The following is an 11,472-nucleotide window of genomic DNA, read 5'->3' as shown; positions in this document are numbered from 1 at the left end:
TTGATGTAAGCCCTGCTCACCAGTATGAACAGTGTGTGTTCTTTGCACACACAGAAGGACTGCACCTCCTCATCCTTGTGCAGATGGGCATGAACTTGTCTGGATGGAAGCATTCCAGAGCTAAAGTGTGGTTTTTCCATGTTCTTTCTTCCCCTGGGTTTTAAAATAAAGTGTATTAACAGAAAATTTGAGGTATACTGAGGCCAACCAATAAGGAAATGATCACCATTGCAAAGACAATTTACTATTCCCGGTTTCCAGGAGAAAGAGGCAAACACTGTGCCTTGCAGGGGTCACACAGGAAGTCCCAGGGTGCATCACAAGGCAGAGGGAAAGGAAGGAACTATGGACAAGGGCTTTTTTTGTAGTTTCTACAGGAAGGAATGAAGATACAGGGCAGGCAGGCCTAGGGTTGGCTAGTCTGAATTGTTTCAGCAGATCCTAGCACATAGGAGCTGTCCCTAGTTGTCTGGTTCCTGGCCCTGGAGTGATTAGGGCAGGTGGACAGTGGTCCTGGGTATGAGAGCCCAACGGAAGAGGTGGTTGTGGTGTTGTTTGGTTGGTTTTTAATTGAGAGTATGCCCTTGGGAGAAGGACCCTTCCCGGGGAGAAGGTGACAATAGAGACAGGAGGAAGCAAGGTGACTCAGTCATATCACTGGGTTGCCCAGAGCAAGGCATGTCCAGCATATGCATGTAAGGCAGTTGTTAAAACATCAAGTTCCCAGAAGCTAGAAACATGGTCAGTATGCCCTGCCTCAGTGACCATGGCTGCACGATCCCAAACAATCAAAGCAGCTTGGAGTGCTGCTACTAGCGACTATGCCCATCGCGTGATTTTGCGTGAGTGAGAAATAAACTTCTGTAGTTACGAAGCCACTGAGATTTGGGAGTGATTTCTACCACAGCATAACCTCTATTAACCTGACTAATGTACCACCACGCCACTTGTGGTGGGAATTCAGCGAGGTAATGCAAGTAAAACACTTTCCGACATAGTCTCAGCAGTGTTATGTATTATTATCATCCTTTGCTAATACTCTTCTTCTGCTTAGTCTGCTCTCTTACTTGTTTTCATCCTTTGCTAATATTTCTTCTTCTGCTTAGTCTGCTCTCTTACTTAGTCTCCTGTCTTACTAGATAAATTAATATCTATCTCAAATAAGATCAGCTGACTTGCAGCATGTAGCTATGTGCTTTACATTCCTGGTCATATTTATCCTCAGAATAAAAGAGGAAGGTAGTTATTACTATAATAACTAATAATAACAACAATAATGATTATGTTATTGTTGTTATTTTTACATTTTAAAGATGAGGAAACTGAAGATCAGAGAAGATATGTAACTTGCCCATGGTCACACAGCGAGTAAGTGGCTGACATAGGTTTTGTTCCTGTCTGCCAGATTCCAATGCCTGGTCCTAACCATCGTATTATACCACATCACACTTCCAGGATACCTTACAGATTGGAGAGATTCAAAACAGTGAGATAGCTAGCTGAAAGTTCTGTAAAAATAAAGAACTTTTTGGTACAGAAATAGCCCTCCATCAGCTTCACTGTCCAGCTTCCATTTAAAGGTTCCCTCGAGGCAGTCTACTTTCTAGTCCCCCACCTTGGGAGAAATCGAACATTGACCCTGAGGCTGGGACAAGATTGTAAAGTTATCCTCCCCAACCCACCGCCATGTTTCAGTATGGCTGCTTCAACTTCCTTCCCATTCTGCGTTCTCCCTCCCACCCGCCTTCAGTCCCTCCCCTGCATAGTGCTGATGACTACTTCCTTCTGCCATTCCTGCCTCTGCTAGAGAGGAGGGAAGGTCAACAACCACTGGCTCAATCTCCCTGAAAGCTAGTGGTGGCCATGAGAAACAGTGCTGGACCGTGAGCCACAAATGGGGTCTTCTGGGAAAGATGTTTCACTTCCTGGTGAAAGAGACAAGCACAAGAGGAGACATTTCTGATACCACCATTTTCCCCAGGTCCCTGCCTTGAAAACAGATGTGATACTCGAAGCCTCAGAAGTCATCTTACTACTATGAGCAGCAAGGATAAAAAGCTAAGGCTTGTCAGTGACACACTGAACCACCCGAAAGAGCCTGAGTTCTGATGTTATCACTGAGCGGCTATGCTAAAAATAGCGGCCACTGGCCCCCTGGCTTCTCATTATGTAAGAACAAACCTCTTTTTGTTAAAGCTACTGTTGGTTGGGTTTTTCTGTTATTGGCAGCTAAGTGTGTTCCTAAATTATATACCGTATCATCATAAATCTTCATATACATCATAAAATACCATACTTGGAATTTATCCTCATTTGCATATCTAGTTCCCAATTTTGGAGAATTTAGATTATACCACTTTAACTACTTTAAATAATCCCATGTTGAACATCTTTGTATATAAAGTCTTTTCCATATTTATGATTACTTTCTTTACTCAGGATAGAACTTCCTGGAGTAACTTCAGGCTCTTGACACATATTAACAAAAAGCTTTACAAAAAGTTTGCACCAATGCTCAACATTTTACCTCTTGTAAAACACCATATTATATGGACTCTATACTTGCTTCACAATAAAGGAACTGGACAATCTAAGCAAATCAGAATGAAACTCTACATTCTAAATTTTGTGCATTTTCTTCTTAGAAAAAACCTGCCTTGATGTGTGTTTCAACTTGTTTGAAAAGTATAAAAAAACTTTCTATGAAATGAAGCATTAATATTATATAATGGTTGTCTATGAATGGGTCTTTCTTATATTTACCAAGGTGGATGCCCTGGTGAGGGGTTGCAGGTGCATTAATTTGAACAAAAAACTAGAATGGAATCTCCCAGTTTTTGTATGGGATCAGACGCTGGCACGCTATTTGAAGCACACAAGTAGGGAATGGGTGAAATGGGTAGGGTTGGGAGACATGAGCCTGGTGCATGTACCTTCAAGGCTTCTTCCCATGTATTATCTCACATTAGTGTTTAAATGACCTCATTATTGATTCCATTGTACAGATAAAGAAATGGTAACTTGGCAATTTAAATGCCTTGCCAAGCTCCCAGAAAGAGTGGCACTGCTGGGATCTAGCATAGGTCTGTCTGATTCTCACATTTCTGCACTTCCTACTCTTCCTCATCTCTAAAAATGAGGAAAACAGTGCGTGGAGAGGCGGCATGGCTTGTCCCGTGCAGAGATTGTTCTAGAACCCAGTACCCCATGCACTTTACATTCCATGCTTTGACCTCTCAAGGGAAACAGTGAAAATGTAGTGAATGAGATTTAGCAAAGGCACAGCCATTACTGGTATTTTGATTTTCCAAGTGACATCGATGCTGTTGGATTGTAGCAGTTGGGTCACAAGTCCTTTACCCCGTTTGGGAGATAAAGTTAACCTGATGAAACATCATTAATGATGATGCAGGATTTTCTCAAGGAAAAGATATCTGAGGGAGACAGTACTGTGAGCCCTCATGGTTAAAGTGCTGTCTCATGTCCAGCAGATCTGGACTCAAGTCCTAGCTTCACCCTGTGTTAGCCAGAGGACCCTGGACAAATTATTCAAATCTCTCTGTGTCTCAATTTTTCCATCTTAAAAATGGACATAAATGGGCACCTGGGTGGCTCAGTCAGTTGAACATCTGCCTTTGGCTCAGGTCATAATCTCACCTGGGATCAAGTCCTGAATCGGGCTCCCTTCTCAGCGGGGAGCCTGCTTCTCCCTCTGCTCATGTGCTCTCTCTCTCTCTCTCTCTCTCAAATAAATAAAATATTTTTAAAAATGGACATAAATAATGGCATAACACATCAGGTTTTTGTGAGGGTTAAATGAGACAAAAAAATACAACCACCAGCCTGTACATAGTAAGGGCTCACTAAATCAGACAAATCCTAGATTGCGATGATTTTGTAACTGGATCCATTCCCTTCTTTATTTTCTTAGTGAGCTTTATCCCTGCGCTGAATGTGTCTTTCACTTCTCTGGTCACCATCTGGCTGAATGCCTTAAATCTAGGGTCTGCTCAACAGACTGAATGGAACTTAGATGTGCTAATTCCAAACGCTATATTTGGAGAAGGGTATTTCACGCAGAAGTTTTAAAGTAGATCAGTACAGTGGACTTCTAGTTTGTCAGCCTCCCTTGCAGTGGGTTGCGGTCATTTCTATCTTAGAGATACAATGCAAGGTTTCAGTAGAGACTTGTTGCTCATTACCCTTTCTTCAGATTCAATTCAAATATCTTCAGGGGTTTCTAACTGCCTGAACCCACTTAAGGTTCTTCTTTGTACATTCAGTCACCAAATATTTATGTGACTACTTCTGGCACATGAATTGTGTGTAAAAGTGACATGTGTGCTTTTGGATCAGCATAGTTAGGAGCCAGCTAGGGGCCCCTTCCCTTGCTGAGATGAAGCCACATCTTCAGATCATATAGCTATAAGATGCACATGACCTGTCCAGGCCACAGTGGGCTTTATGTGAGTAAAAATAAATATTCATTATGTTAAGTCATTGAGAATTTGGGGTTGATGTGTTACCAACCAAAGATTAGGCAAGTGGTTCTCAAAGTGTGGTTCAGGAGCCCCTAGGTATTCCCTAAGGCCCTTTCAGAGGGTTTGACAGGTTAAAACAATTTTCATAATAATATTAAGATACTGTTTGTCTTTTTCACTTTCATTCTTTCGTGATCGTAGAGCAGAGCTTTCTACATGCTATGTGTGATGATGTCATTGCTCTGATGTCTAATAAAGTGGGTCTTTGCATATTCTTGCGTTAAAAAATGTCTCTGTTTTAATTTCTCATAGGGCAAATATTAGTAGATATTACCCACATAAACAAAATCTCTTTGGGAGTCCTTAATGATCTTTAAGAATGTAAAGGGGTCATGAGACCAAAAAGTTCGAGAACCACTGGGTTGGTCTACTTTGCCTAATACAAAAATTATATGGGCAATTTGGAGTGGGATGTGGTAATCCCTATCTTTTTTGTTCTTAAATTTAATTTTCAAATCAATTTTCTTTATGAAGGAAATACAGACTAAAAAATGAATGCACTTTTAATTCAATAAAGTACTTGATAAAATAGTTTTTTTTTCCAGGGGACTGAAAAAGGTTGGGAGTTGATGGGATAGTCAGAGATGGGTGCACAATGTGAAAGCTTGGATCATAGAAAAATTAATGAAACATAGCAGAAGGAATCGTATAGCAGGCACATTTTATTGCTGAGCATGTTAGTCAAATGTTGGTTGATAATTTCTACCCATAACATTAGCAAGAATTTTAGTGAATAGAGTATGAAAAAATTGGCAAGTAAGTTAAAGAGGCTGGCTGTGCTCTAATTAATTATTAAATCAAAGGAACTAAGATTTTATAAATACCTACTATCTGCTAGATCTTTTATACACATTAATAATTATTATTAATCCTTATAACCCATAAAAAAGAAGTTTGATTATAACCTCCATTTTATAGATGAAATCAACACTATTAGAATCGGAAATTTAACTTTGGGGGATGTCTGGGTGGCTCAGTTGGTTAAGCATCTGCCTTCGGCTCAGGTCATGGTCCCAGGGTCCTGGAATTGAGTCCTACATCAGTCTCCCTGCTGAGCAGGAAGCCTGCCGCTCCCCCTGCTTGTGCTCTCTCTCTCCCTCTCTGACAAATTAACAAATAAAATATTAAAAAAAAGAAATTTAACTTTGTTTTTTTTTTTTACTCCGATGTCCTTACTTTTTACATAATGACAAACTGTCTTGATAAACTTATCAAGTCAGAGAAAACAGATATAATTACCATGGGGTAGGGGAAGAAATCATGGCTTTTTTCTGACATTTTGTGTTTGAACAGTTTGCCTCTGAAATGCCATTTCTACCCCACAGATACAATGCAAGTTTTCGGCAAAGACTTGTTGCTCATTTCCCTTTCTTCAGACTCAACTCAAACATCTTCAGTGGTTTCTCATTGCCTAAAACTACTTAAGGTTCAGTCACCAAAGAGTTATTGAGTTCCTATTGCATAAGAGGCACTGTCCTGGATGCTGGAGATACAATGGTGAACAAAACCCACAAACATCTCTGCCCTCTTGGAGCTTACATCAAAGAGGGAGGCTGAGGATAAACATGATAAATATATGAAATATATATGATACTTGCAAAAAAGAAAAAGAAATCAAAGAGGATGCCATTCTTGACAGGATGGCCAGGGTAGGCTTCAGTGGGCAGGTGACCTGTAAGCAAAAGTCATGAGAAAGCGAGGAGCTGTGGATGTCCAGAGGAAGAGCCTCCAAGGAGGACTGAATGATGACACGAAGGCTGTGAGGGGGTACACCAAGAGTAACAAGGAGACCACATTGGCTGAAGTTGAAGGAACGAAAGCTTGCCCAGCCATTAGAGGAATTTGGGGCTCTCCTGTGAGCCAGAGGAGGGCTTTTTCACTATTGCAAATCAAAGAAAGACATGATCTGCCTTGCCTTTTAACAGAATCACTGTGGCTCCTGCACTAAGAATCCCATATGTTTAGGAGGGGAAGGTAGAGGCTGGGATGTCTGTTAGGAGGATGTTGGAACCCAGGTGAGAGATGATGTGGCTCAGTCTAGAGTGTAGCAGAGAAGGTGATGAGGAGTGGTCAAACTCTGGTTGTATTCTGAGAGTAAAGTCAACAGGATTTTCTATTAATTGTCCGTGGGTGTGAGAAAAAGAGGAGTCGAGGATGACCCCAAGATTTTTGGCCTGAGCATCTGGAAGGAAATCAAGTAGAAGGGGAAGGTTGGAGGAGTAGACCTGAGAAAGAACACCAGGCAGTTTTAGGACTCAATATTGTGATGCCTGTTAGACTTCTTGGTACAGATGGTCTATGGGCAATTGGATATGCAAGTGTGGAGTCCAGGACATGCACTGAAGACACAAACCAGGGAGTCATCGGAATAAGAGTGATGCTTAAAGCCACGAGAGTGGGTAAGCTCATAAAAGATATGAGTGGACAGTGGAAGATGTCCAAGGACTGAGCCCTGGGCTCCATTATCTAAATGGGGGCAGGAGATGAAGAGGAAAAAAGAGCTATGGAGTGTGAGATGGAGCAGCCAGTGAGGAAAGAGCTCAATCCATCTTTCTTAGAATTTCATTGTCCCATCTACTTGCCCACAGGTTCCCTGTGATCTGGCTACATGCTGCAAACTGCTCACAGAGGTTCCAGCCTCCATGCCTCATTAACATGGTTGCTGTGTGTAGTCCAATGCCAGTCAGCTCTTTCCTGACATGACTTTGTCCTGGACCGTCTTCGAGGACCATTTTAAATGCCTTTCTTATATCACTGAATGTCTCCCTTTTATCTATAGTACCCATTACCACATTTTAAAAACAACTCGTGTAGCAATTCCGTATTCCTCTTATTACAGTCCTTTGCATACATGTATGTTACTTTTCCAAACTATCACCTTTTTGTAGGTAAGCGCCATGCCTTCCCTGAGACTGAGAAAGATTGAGCAAGATTGCATTTCATTGTACAATCACTGGGTAGGGACGGACAGGAGGAAGATGCAAAGAAGCATTGGAGATTTTATGCTAAATAATATCTTCATTGTTGTTATGTGTTGCTGTGGGAACAAAGAGATTATGCTTCCATAATAATAGAAAATCTAAGTAGCGACTCATCTGCTTTTGGTATAGGATGGACCTTACTACTGTACTGCCTTTGGATTTAAAAATTCTCCTTATATCAGGTGATCAAAGAGGAATTTTAAAAGTCCCCCCAAAGCAGACATAACACTGAAACGTAATAATTCTAATATAACAGGAGATACAATTCAGTTTTCCATCGATAAAACTTCCTTAAAATAATTCTGGAATGATATCATAAACTGGTGACCTGGGAGCCAAAATTCAAGTTGCAGACATGCATTTGCTTTGTTTGCAGGGTTCTGTGCCCTCCAGGTGATGGCAGGCGCCTCTGCTTCATACCATTTCATCCAGGGCTGCTTTGCACATTGACCTTACCTGCTGTAGCACGGCTGCTTTTCCCAGCTCCACATGGTTATGAATCCCAGCCTAGCACTAACGTGGAGTGCCGCGTGAATGAACGATGCCTTGCCCTTGTGTGATGCAAAAGGCTGTCAGTTTGGCTCCTGAAGGCATTTGAGTAAGTGACCTTTGTTTAAGTTAATAAATAACATATAATTATTTAATTTTTTTTTTTTAAATCGAGTCCTACTATTGCCTGGTAAATAATGTATCTTCATTGTTAGCTGGGCTAGAAAAACCACTGGAAATGAACAACAAGGAGCTTCTGACCAGATGTAAGTAGACTCAAAACAAATAAATAAAAAAGGACAAATGTAAAACTTAAAAAAAAGTTTATTCAGGAATGAACATTTTTAGTTTTGATCTTCATTACTGATTGGCTTGATTTTCTTGTTTCCACTATAGGCTCTTTCTTGCCCTGGAGACTCAATGCTTTTATGTCTGAAGGTTCATAAGTCACAAGATATCTGGAATTAGGTGGTAAGTCTTTTTCTTTCTTTAGTGGGAGTCTATAAAACCTCAGCAGCTTGTATTGTAAGGCAATCAAAACTAAATGGAGTCTTGCATAATTGGCTCCCTCTTTCTAATGTTCCCATAAAAACAAAATACTATAGACAACCCCTGAAAACATAGAGACCTTTTTCTTCCTGAGTGTAAATGGAATGAAAATTATGTTGGGAACACACTCTCTCTCTCTCTATATATACACACACACACACACACACACATACACACACACACATATACATACACACACATATACCAAATACCACTTTTGGCTTTGTGCACATACTATAGAGTGATCAGAAATTTGGAGAATAACTGGAGTAATTACTCCTCTTAAAGATGAAATGCCAATGGAAAACTTTTGGATAGCTTGAGCTTTACAGCACCAAACTGATGATGGATTATTGCTATTGTGTGAACTCCCTTCAAAATATCTCTGAAAATAAAAGGGATGGGAGATAAGACCAGTGAAGCCTCAGAACTTTTATTAAATCACCCATCTTTTCATTTTTATATCTTAAGAAGAGTCAGCTCTTTCGCTGCTAGCACAAAATGACCCATACAATGTGTGCAATGGATTTTCTTATCCTTTTATTATAAGAAATATCTATCCTTGCTTTTCAACTTCTGGGGGCTTTTGGCCCTAGAACTTCTAGAAAACTGGAAAGAAATACCTGAAGGAACAATGGAAGTTGACTTGGCAAATCTGGCCATGGTTTGGGTGAAAGGCTCTGACACTGAGTTCAGGATTCTTATATTGAAGGGAGATCTTATTTTTAGAATCAAACATGCTACTTTAGAAGAAATGGAAACACGTAGTGTCTTTCTCCTAAAGTGGTGGCACTTGGATTGGGCCAGGACAGCATTCACAGGAGAGGTCTGGAGAATGCAGCTGGATAGGAAAAATCGTCAGGATACAGCTCCCAGCAGAAATGAGCTTCCAGAAGCTAGTTGAAGATGAAGATGGAGGGTGTCAGGGTAGGAGATTATTCTAAACGTCGGGAGGCAGCCCAAAGTAAGGCACAGAGTACAGGCCTCGGGAACCCAACGGAAGTTGCTGTTTGGAAGTAAAAATGACAGAGGAAGGTCAGGTGTAACAATGGAGGAAGGAAAATAAGGAGGAGGGGGGCACTGGGGAGGAATTAAAGAGACTTACACCTGGAGGAGAAGGTGAAACAGAATTAAATGACTTGGGAAAATAGCTGACATGTCCTAATGGAACAGCTACTGCTTGATGCATCATGTCTATATTTTCTAGAATTTTCTGCTATTCAGAGAAGGGATCATATAACATAACATGTTGACTTAATTTTTCACACCATTTTGCTTAGTTATTAAGTCAAAATAACTCAGAAGTCTTTACTGTAAGTGGAGTGCCTGGGCCAGGGAGCATTAAGGTTGTCTTCTAAGGTACAAATTCTATATCACAAAGATTAAGAAGATGGAGGCGCCTGGGTGGCTCAGTCGGTTAAGCGTCCAACTCTTGGATTCAGCTCAGGTCGTGATCTCAGGGTTGTGAAATCAAGCCCCACATTGGGCTCTGCGCTCAGAGGGGAGCCTGTTTGAGGATTCTCTCTCTCTGCCCCTCTCTCCACTCATGCACTCTCTCTGTCTCTAAAATAAATAAATAAATAAATCTTAAAAAAATTAAGAGGAGGATTCTTATGAAAATGACTAGAATGTGAAAATAAACCCAATTAATTTATGGCTTAAATATCTGGAATATATACAAGGGAGAAAAAGATTACTTATAAACTTGCCAAAGATTCAATATTATTGGAATGGAGATGAAGATTTCCTGTATTTTCAAAAGTAATTGTTAATAGCATCTGGGAAAGGCCAAGAAGAGGCTCAAGATAGAACAAGGGAAGAGAAACGTGTGATTTTTAAGTGTAACTGGTACATGCATGATTTGGCCATTAGGAGAGAAATTGATAAAATTAAATCATCAGTCTATAACAGAAATAATAATGCAAGTGGGACTTAATTGACTTAATTTAAAGGGTTCAGATGGATACAGCATAATTGTGGAACACTTTCTGAAATGAATAAATTCACCACAATTTCATACATCAAGTGGAGGAATTTAAAACTAACGAAGATGTGACTATAAGGCCCCCAAATCACATTAATCCATTTGCTTATTATAATTGGTAGAAATATTCCTTGTCTAAACAGAGAATGGGGCTAGAAGATATAAAGCCTATGGAGCTGATAGGTGGCATTTTAACTGCATCATGTCCATTTGAAAACATAAGACCCCCCTGTATTTACAATGTATTAAAACAAGTCCTTATTATATCTGCAAAACCCTCAGCATTGGGTAGAATTTTTTCTTCCCTCTCCATTTTAGGAATATTTCTACCAATGTTTTGGATTAAAGAGATAGAATTTAATACTAAAAATTTTAAATGAAAGTTTTACACTTAAGCTGATGAATATTTAATGTCTGGATGCTATTTACACTGATATGTGGAGAGATGGGAGGAAACACTCACTTGATACTTCAGAATACAACAGACAGAGAAGCTTAATGACTATATCGCTATAAAACATTTGAAATTTTCAACATTATTAATTTTTAGGTGAATAAATATTTATTAAAAAAATTAATGCCGGGGCGCCTGGGCGGCTCGGTCATTAAGCGTCTGCCTTCGGCTCAGGTCATGATCCCAGGGTCCTGGGATCGAGCCCCGCATCGGGCTCCCTGCTCGGCGGGAAGCCTGCTTCTCCCTCTCCCACTCCCCCTGCTCGTGTTCCCTCTCTCGCTGTCTCTCACTCTCTCTGTCAAATAAATAAATAAAATCTTTAAAAAAAGTAATGCCAGTAATTACCGGCTTCTCTTCTAAGCAGTTTTTTCCCTTCAATTGTTACTTCTTGCTCCGAAGGGCTGCGAGCTCAATGATACTCACTGGAAACCCCATGAGAGTCAAACATTTTTATCCTCCCCAGTATTTCCAAGA

The sequence above is a fragment of the Eumetopias jubatus genome, unplaced genomic scaffold (genome assembly GCF_037043125.1).
Source record: "Eumetopias jubatus isolate StellerSeaLion01/CBP00866 unplaced genomic scaffold, mEumJub1_p1.0 scaffold_4, whole genome shotgun sequence".
NCBI lineage: Eukaryota > Metazoa > Chordata > Mammalia > Carnivora > Otariidae > Eumetopias > Eumetopias jubatus.
The sequence above is the reverse complement of the archived record's forward strand: the minus strand, read 5'-3'. Positions refer to the sequence as shown.